The sequence below is a fragment of the Chaetodon trifascialis genome, chromosome 15, assembly GCF_039877785.1.
Source record: "Chaetodon trifascialis isolate fChaTrf1 chromosome 15, fChaTrf1.hap1, whole genome shotgun sequence".
Classification (NCBI taxonomy): Eukaryota; Metazoa; Chordata; class Actinopteri; order Chaetodontiformes; family Chaetodontidae; genus Chaetodon; species Chaetodon trifascialis.
In genome coordinates this window covers 12,824,697-12,834,366 of record NC_092070.1, presented here as the reverse complement: position 1 = coordinate 12,834,366, position 9,670 = coordinate 12,824,697, and the positions used below count along the sequence as shown (strand labels likewise).

The following is a 9,670-nucleotide window of genomic DNA, read 5'->3' as shown; positions in this document are numbered from 1 at the left end:
ACTGGTCTCCACCAGACTCACATTTCCAGAGAGCCAAGGAAAAAAAATAAACAGCAATTCTATATTTGGATTCTTTACCCGCCGAGTTTTATTTACAGGGTCCTAAACGTCCATTTCGAGACGGTAAATGTCAAAGACAATCAATATTTTGAGTCCCACTTTAAGCTGTATGCGCTAAGGAATTTGGGAACACTTTTTTTAACCACGGTCACGTTGACTGAGCACACTGCAAAAAAAAAAAAAATCCTACGAAGCAGGAGAAAAATATGTGTCCGATCGAGCATGTTTTAACAACGTACCTCTCTTTTTTTTCTTTACATTCCCTGCATAAACGAATACGAGGAACATTTCACATCTTCACCATTCCGACACCAATTTCTCAGCTCAACTTGATATTCCCCGACGGTGTTACCCAAAAGGCGTGCCTGTTTTCAAAGCCAACCGCAACAGTTAATCACCTGAAGGCTAAAATGCAACATTTTCTACGAGAGTACAGGCTTCACTTCATCATCCTCCCGCTGGAATAGGCGACGGAGGGGCGCCTCTGTCCGCCAGCCTCTTCTCTTCATGCAGCCAAAATCGCTTCGGTCAAATGCATGGATGGAAAAAAAGCACAAAACAAAACCAAAAAAAATCTCAAAACGTCCTCCACTTTGAACGATCAGACACTCAGAAAAAGTGGATCTTTCCTAATTATTCCCAAGCTCCATGCGTTCATTAATTTATCTCCGGCGCGTCAAAGCCGTGTCTTGTTGGTTGAATTCTCAGCTAAGAGTTCTGAGTGTAAGAGAGAGAGAGAGAGAGAGAGAGAGAGAGAGAGAGAGAGAGAGAGAGAGAGAGAGAGGGTCACATTTAGGGAAATGGGCAACAATAGACTCCTGAATGAAGAGTAACACGATGCTGATTTGGGATCATGCCCCCGATTGTCCAGGGAACACTCACAATTATTTAGTTCCCATCGAAAAAGTGCTCGTGTCACAGCAGCAAAATCGTCGTTAAACTGAACTCTAATTGAACTGAAATGAGTGTCAGAGAGAAGAGATGAAGAGGAGCTAGACCCTCCGCGTGAGAGCGCGTGCGAGCGTGCGCGTGCCGTGCGAGGAAGGCAATCTGTAGGAAAACTGTGGATGACGGATTAAATATTTGATGAGGCATGCTTGTGCCCCCATAACCAGCTCGCACCGGCATTGTGATGTGACACACAGGAGCAACGTAGCATAAGTGCGCACACGCGCAAGTAGCCGCGACGCGCTCACAGCGGTGGATAGTCTGCCTGAGCGTTTCATGTCTTCATGAGACCGGACAAGCGAACGCACCATCGCAGCGTGAACGCGAAAGAGTCACGCATGAACAACTTCGAATTCAAGCACGGGAGGGGGGGTGAACTGGACCAAGTGAGCTACGGATCGTTTTGGCAAGCGGGTGGCCATGTCTTGGCACATGATGAGATAACGTATTGTGTAAAAGTCGAGTCAAGTCTCAGGAGAGAGAGACATACAGAGGGGTGGGGGCTCGCCTCAAGAGGCGTTTAATGTTGGTGGAAAATCAGCTGAAAAGCACACACGCACGCACGCGCGCGCACACACAGTATGTAATAAGAGGTGATTCCTTGGTGCCGTATTTTGCACTCTTTCAGCACCATGGACAGCTAACAAACGAGCAGCTCGACCCTTCTCTGCGCTTTCCAGCGTGCTGAAAAGTTCTTGTTGGAAAAGACTCGCACTAATGTGGGCCATTACTCTCTTGCTCCCACCATTTATCTGCCTTAACCTCCTCCAAAGAGGGGTCAGAGCACTTGGTCAACCTTCTCACAAACTCTTCAGATACTTCCTTGCATGAGTTTTAGTGCTGTTTTACCACCTTTAGCCACTAGGCCTAATCATATTCCCAATCATGAATGTCAATCTTAATTTTTTTGACTTTCTCCAAAAAGGACTCTCACTATTGGGCCTCTTCATGACCTCAGAGGAGGGTCGAATCTCAATTTTATTTTACGTCTTCCATCAAATACTGCATAAGATCACAATACTAAACTACAATATTAAGAAGGCAGGCTGGAGCAGGTAATGTGATGAATATACTCTCCTGAGAAGGGCGTAGCAACAGAATGACAACAGAGCTCCAACGCCTTGTCGCAGTGTTTACCTGACAGTGAGTGTCTGGCATAACAACTTAAGAGCTCCTTGTGCTAAAAATGTGTTTTATTGTTAGTTGGTCATTAAAAATAATGCTGATCCACACAGCATAAAGAGCGAGGCTGCTGAGATTTAAGATCAATAAAACATGACTACAATCCTTCACATGCCAGGTCAGTCTCTCTGAAAGCAGCAAGCTAGTCGCTTTGAAGCTTAAGCACATGGGTTAGTTTTAGACATCCTCTGCATGTATTGACAGCAAAATACTTATTATGGCACTTTAATGCACCGCACAAGAAAAAGGCTGGAGGCATGAAAATTGTATGTTTTGCCATTGTGAGGTTATGACTAATTCAAGGCGCCATGTGCAAAAATACCCCCACTTGCCAGCTTGAGGTAAAGTGCGTTATTCATAAGTTGTGAATAATTGAGGTTTAGGGAGCACAGTTGGAACTGAGGGGTGATATTTGCTGACTGCGTGCTTTGTCTGGGTTGGCACTTATGAGGAAATACAATGCATGGGTCAGGCAATTAACAAGCAGAACAAAGAAACAATGCTAGGTACTGTGTGTTTTAAAGAATAAGCTACCAGACTAGTCTTTTTCTATCTATTATTAACAATGGACATGTCACTGACTTGGCATTACTGTCGCTAAAACTTAGAGAGCTTGTTTTGGTAAGAGCCACTTTGGCGTGACAGTGGAACAATCATTAGATTGCATTAGTTACTGAACAGTGTGGGAAAGCCTTAAAACGTGTTTGAATGAGAATCTTACCATCATGTTGCATTGCATCACATCATGGCACGTCCTGTCACTTACTGTCACATCACATCCCATCACACCACATCGCTTGCACCGCAACAAAGACGAGCAATAGCACAGTAACACGAGGCAGGGAAGTAACGCAGCAGCTGTGTAATGCCATGAGTCATATCATGGTCATTTTGTTCAGGACAATAACGTTAGTGCGTGATTTTCACCACAACCTGCCAAAGTGACAGTCAGATGCTTATGTCAACAGTAGTGTTGAGGAATAAGTTTGACACAGTCTGATTGTTTATACCACAAACATGGCATCCAGTTGCGCTGAAGAGTGATGCAAAATAAAAACATTTACTCACCCGGGACAAAACACTCCCACGACTGACACTTGCTGAGAGATGCTGTAGTGTGGACCTTTTCTGGCCCTGTTTTTGGCATCCAAATGCAACTACATCCAAAAAATTGCACTGTATTGTCATCACAATGAGGTAACAGTTGTTTGTGTTTATATTACACATTTTATGTTAGATTTCTATTGTATTTAAACAATTATTTTCATGTACAGCTGCTTAGATTTAATGTGGAGTGTTTCACTTAAGCACCTCCTTTGCTTGAATCCAAAAAGTCAGACTTCGGCCTCCAGTGCTGTACTAATACACGGCTGGTTGCTTGCTTTGTGGTAATATATTGAAGTGTTCTGTCTGATACAGTTCGGGACAAAACAAACATGGCTGAAAAGTCAGGTGAAACTTTTTTAAATCAGGTATGTCAGTTTGGATGATCACGTTGATAGAGGTTTCCACAGAGATGCCAGTTGTACATAGCCTCCAGGGCTGCTGGGAAGAGATAGGCTACATCCCAATGTGTGTGTGTGTTTTAGTGGTTGTGTCTGTGTGTACTCACCCACACACCCACTACCCACTCTGGGTAGAGATAAGGGGGAGTCCTGGAGGTACCTGTAGCATGGAGGGATCTGGAAGAAAGTGATTAGTGCCACAGGCTCAAACCACACACTCACTATCTAAACCCCATTAAAACAGCCATCGCCATGAAGGTGACATGAGAACTCTTACACACTCTGACACACTCATTGTGCATGCATGCAAGTAACTTGCTGGTGTTTACCTGCGTCCATTTGCAAATGCAGTCAGAACATAGTGTGCACACACACACAGAGAGACACATACCCCTCCAGGCGTTCAGCTTGATGGCTTCACATACTGTATGTTTGGCAGCGAGCATTTAGACTACATCCATCTCTATGATCTCACGTGATGTGAAACATTTGTCTAAACTGTGACACTCCTTGTCTATAATGTCTTTCATGTAAAGCATTTTTAATTTCCCCTGTGTGCCATGATTGCTCCTTGCCAGCTTTTGCCTCTCTCCGCACACTCATACTTTCTCTCTCTTTGACACACACACCCGCCCACAGAGCACGCTCACACCTGCACAACTGAAATCTGAACTGTGGCCCCCCGTGTTCTTATGAAACATTCAGAGTCCCAGTTGACTGGACATGTGTTCACCTTTGAGTGGATTAGCTCCTGAATGTCTTTGTGTGCGAGTGTGTTTCTCATCAGTCATGTCTACCTCACGCTGAGGGATCCTTCCAAGGGGGTCATGTTACTCTTATATCTTTCAATGTCACTGGAGAAAGTGAGTGGCTGAGAGGGGGGAAAAAAGTGCAATTGATGACAGGAACAGGGCAGAATTAAGAAAAGGGGTGCTTACAAAGTACCTCTCAACTTTGAGATTAGGAACCATTTCAGAAGAAGACTGGAGAGGAGTACAAAAGAAGGGATGAAGAGCCAAAAGGTGAAAGCAAGTAAGCCAGTTTAGAAAAGGGAAAGTAACAATGAAGTCAAAGAAAAAGCCATTTTGTTATTTAAAAAAAATCACATTTAACAGGCCTGGGCTGTCAGATCCAAGCAATGCCACAACAAAAGCAATTCACACAACAACTCTGCTTCCATTAAACCCCAACTGTGATGTTTTGCCCACTGGACTGATGGATTGTTTGTTTAGCTGTGTGCTGTTAGCTTTGTGCTTTGGCAGCGAGCGCTTTTGTTTCAAACAAAAATCATATAAAACCAAACAATATTTCTAATTGCATCTTTTTAATTGTTTCCTGTCAGGTTTCAGCCGTGAATATAATCTCTTTATAATCTGTGGGAGTGTTGATTGTAGCCGTGTATAGTGGTTGAAGTGTGAGAATATGTTGTACTTAATTTCAATATTTTAGCAACATTACGTCTGTCAGCTGTTGAATTAACACACCTGTTACTGTTCCTACACATCACCTTATTGCTATTTGTGCTTTCTAGATTTGTATTTTAATGGAAAACCCCTGATGTCTTCATAGAAGGACATATTCTAAAACCAAGACAGTCTGTGGACACATGAGGCGTTTGCAAACACGTGTGTAGTCATGCACAAACAGACAACTCTCTCAATCCTGCTGTCCTCAGCCGCGCACATCACTTCTGGAAAATCCATCTACCTGACATTGAGACAGTATTTGAAGAATTTAATCCAATTTGCCTCGATTTTATGTGTATTTACAGTATCACCCTTCGCCTCATGCGCAAGCATGTACACACATGCACGCACGTACACACATGCACGCACGTACACACATGGACGCACGTACACACACGCACAACCACACACATGAATATCGTGGACATACGTCCTCCACTACAGTCTCATTTCACAGTCTGCTCTTTACCTACCCAGCGCCCCCCTGGAGGGATTTAGTAAATAGAAAGCTAGTTTGTACTTTCCATTAGAGCCTAATTCTATTACGCAGCCGGCTCTTATCGATCCAAACATTCAGGGAGACATGCAAGAAAAGTAGCAAGTGGAGCACAGCGGAGGCCACTGTGGTTTGAGGATGGAGGCGGGAAAAGGTGGGAGAGTGAGGGGGTGCGTTTGGTCGAGGGATGAAAAAAGAAATAAAGGGATGAGGACGGGGGGAGATAGAAATAAGAAAGGAAGAATAGAGCTCCACTGCATCTGCACCTGTAAAGCTTGAGCCAGTGTCACGCTCACATTGAGAGCCTCAGCATTTGCATAACAATACAGGAAATGTGTCCTGATTTGTTCATGCATGTAGCATTAACTGCAAACATGTTGCATTACCTTTGGTTACTGTAAAGCTAAATTTAATACATTCACACTCACAAACTTACTTAGCATTGTTTTATCCTGTATGTTACCAAATAACACATGAGCAAATGTGTGGATGTGTGTGCGTTTTGATTCCCCAACATTATACATACATACTTACTGTGTGGGTGTATGGAGTTCCATGACACACTGAATCAAACAGACGGCATTCATATTGTCTGAACAATGAAGAGACCTGAAAAAGTCCCACACGCACACGTGCATGTCTACGCACACGCTGGGTTTTGATAGGAATGTGACCACAGCACAACAGGTGTAGGAGAGAGAGCCAGGCAGATATGAAAACCCATATCTGAATGAGAAACCTGGGAGATGTGTGGCACACAGCTCAGAGATTGGAGTTTGTTGTTGTTTAACCCCGGCAGTTCTTGGAACCAGAGATGTGGTCACACCTGACTCACCCTGCCTGAGGGGACGAGTGTGAGTAAACCTGAAGAAAAAGGGAAAGATTATGAGGGACATTTCTGCAGAGGCGCCGGTAGATGGCCGGTGAGAGAGAGAAAGGTGGTGGCGAGAGGCAGCAGAGCGCATAAAGGAAGAGATGAGTACAGAGAGGGCTGTGAAGGAGCCAAGGTGACCGGGGATCAGGTAAGGGATGGAGAAGGTAGAAGAGAGGTGAACAGAAAGTAATTCAACCAATCACCAGAAGAAATCTTGGCATTGTGGTTAAAGTCTGGTTAGGTTTAGGCACCTAACGTGACTTGTTTTGGACTAGGATTAGGATTACATTTTGTCCTAAAATACCCAGTTTTGTTGCAACAAGCATGGCTTCATGCATTCATTTAGGTGACCATTCTTTCATAGAATAGGAAAGATAAAACCTCCACTTCCTCACTTACATGACGAAGAAAAATTTCAAAGATCTCCTCACAGCATTTTTCACAGGAGACTGTCACACTCACAGAGCAGGGTGGCTCCCTCACTGAGGACGCATGCACTTAAAAACACACATGCCAGTGAATGTAGCTCATTGTGATTCAAGAGGATGGAAGAGACTTACAAATAAAAGCAACTGGGACACAATAAGGAAGACGTGTGTGTGCAAGCTGCTAGACAAAGCAGGCCAACGTTGGACTAAACAGACAGATGGGGAAGAGGATGTCAATGAACATTCAGTTTGAAATTCTTTCCCTGCGTTTGCAGTCGACAGCAAGCAAACCAACAAGGGTGCTATCTGGATCAACAAAACAGTGGAGCTTATGGCTCCTTATGCTTCTTTTATCACTGATGCACACCCACAATCACAATGTGTTTCCTGTCAGCTCCATCAGCGTAGATTTGTCATTTCCAACAATGTTTCATCTGACAGCTCTGCTCTGAAGTCTCAAGACAAAAAAGTTTATGAAGCATCTTCTTTTATTCCTGAACTGTTAGAATGAGGAGAACCTGAGGAGTATATTGTTTGTTCTTACCGACACATTTCAAGTATGAATCATTGAACTCCCACAATTTAGCCCACAATTTGCTTGATGTTAAGAGTACATCAACATTCCCAGAACTCTGAGTCCTCGTCTGAAACAAGCACTCAGTAAATTAAACTCTCTGTTCAGTGGGTGCTTGATGGACACTATAATAGATTAGAAGTTTAATTCACTTGTATCAAGAGGTGGTCAGATTCAAAATATTGCAGCATTGTGACCCTGTTGTCCAAGTTTAATGGAACATTAATAGCAAGAAGATTTAATTCCTGGTTGATTCGGCAACACCTGTAGTGACCTGGTGGTAACAGCGAATGTGGTTTAATACCACAGGTTACATAATTCTGACAGCAAAAAATTTTTTTTTGCATTAATGAAGAATTCAGGAAATAATTTGCCTTTTTCCATCATTCCATGAGCATTCGTGATCTGGTTTTATGCTGCGCACAGCATGAGTCTGTGACCAGCAGGACACAGTGAAAACTGAAAGGAGCTGGTTACCTTGCTGAGAAGTTGGAGGTTTGCATCCTGTCACCAGCAGCTCTTCGTCTAACAGCTCGCTGCGACTGCTCCTTTTGTTCCATCACTCACTGCAACATTTCAAACTGATCTGCTGTCAGAAAATGCAGAAAATGACAAACATGGAGGCAAACGCTAATCTCGCTGACAAGCCTATTGCATTTTCTGTGACCACTTCATGATAAATGTCATGTGTCACCAGTTAAATGCCTTTAATAGTAAATGTTCGGTTTGCATTAGCAATAACTAAGTACAGCATTTTTCCAGGAAAGTTAAGACCAACGCCAAGATCATAATACTGCAAATAGTTAAATGTTGCAATACTTTCGTCGATGTGCCATAGCATCATTATTGTGTTAACTCATTCTACGACAGATGGTACCTTCACAGGCATTTGTTTAGATGAAAATCTTATCACTTTAAATACAAATTCAGTTTCAGGGTAGACGTGGCATTTAAATTATGAAGGCCTCGCCTGAGTGTGACTCATTACATGCTTGCTAGAGGTAAATTTATGTTCCCATTGGACTGCACATAAAGGTGGATCAATGCGTTGTAATGAAAGCTTACAAAATCAGTATTTGTATTTTGCAGTCTCTGGCCCAAACTGAATTTAAAACATAGGGATTTTGCAAACACATTTATCTGAATAGACTTTGTAAAATAAGTGGATGTTCCTGAGGCATCAACAGTATACACTGGCAGTGCAGGGAAAACCTGTATATTAACTGGAGAAACATTATCAGTGGTGTAAGAACAAATGCGCATTCAGTAAAGCATATAGATCGATCTATAACTGTACCGAATGTGCACCACAGTGATTTGGCAGAGCAGTCAGGTCACTGCTTCCTGCCCCACGTCCTGGGGGTTTGAATGTGTCAACACAAATTGGTTGTCAGGTATGATACACGAGGTCAGTCTTAGTTTAGCCTGTATAGCATCAAACCAGGACTCCCGGTGTTAGACTTTAGTATTTAAAAGTCACTTAAGTAACACCAGGGAGGTTGTCAGTCCATGTCTATGGTGACAAGCTTCATTCCAGCCCAGGAGACAACTCCAGTAAATAAGGTAAGTGACTTTGACACAATGTGTGTGTGACCTGCATTACAAATGTGGTTAGTGGTTATAGGCGGTGAACTTTGCCTCAAAGGAGCACAGCCTCAAAAAACATTCAAATATTCAGTACATGGTACATATATTTTATGCATGCAGATACACAGATTGCACATTCAATGCACATTCAAAAGCCCCCCAAAATGAGAACAACATTTCTACATGTTCAGCAATGCTGTAAAAGCAGCTAACAACTGAAAATAATGCCTCACAGATCTTTCTCAGCTTTTTCTGCAGCAGGTTCAATAATATTAGCTTTCAAATATAAACTAGATATGTGCAGTGCAGCTAAGGACTGATACTTGATGTTTGAAAGGGCTTACTATGTGTAAAAGGTCACCTGTGCTGCTGTGCATGCACATGTCTGTACACACAAACACGCACAAACACACACACACACACACACACACACACACACACACACACTGTCACCGTAGGGCATGTCAATGACAATGTAGTCTCCAGGCTGTCAGGGCTGTTCTGCGGTTTGTGGTTTATTCTATATCCATCACGTTGTGCAATCAATTAA

General features: G+C 43.0%; 1 protein-coding gene across 1 annotated transcript in view; it reads right to left on the bottom strand.

The window, feature by feature from the left end:
- cacna1ia (calcium voltage-gated channel subunit alpha1 Ia) overlaps positions 1-779 on the bottom strand; it is a 148,005-nt gene extending 147,226 nt beyond the window's left edge. Inside the window, exon 1 of the mRNA XM_070980381.1 lies at positions 1-779. This exon is cut by the window's left edge and continues 253 nt beyond it. The gene's annotated coding sequence lies outside the window, so the exon portion shown is untranslated.
- Positions 780-9,670: the final 8,891 nt, after the last annotated feature.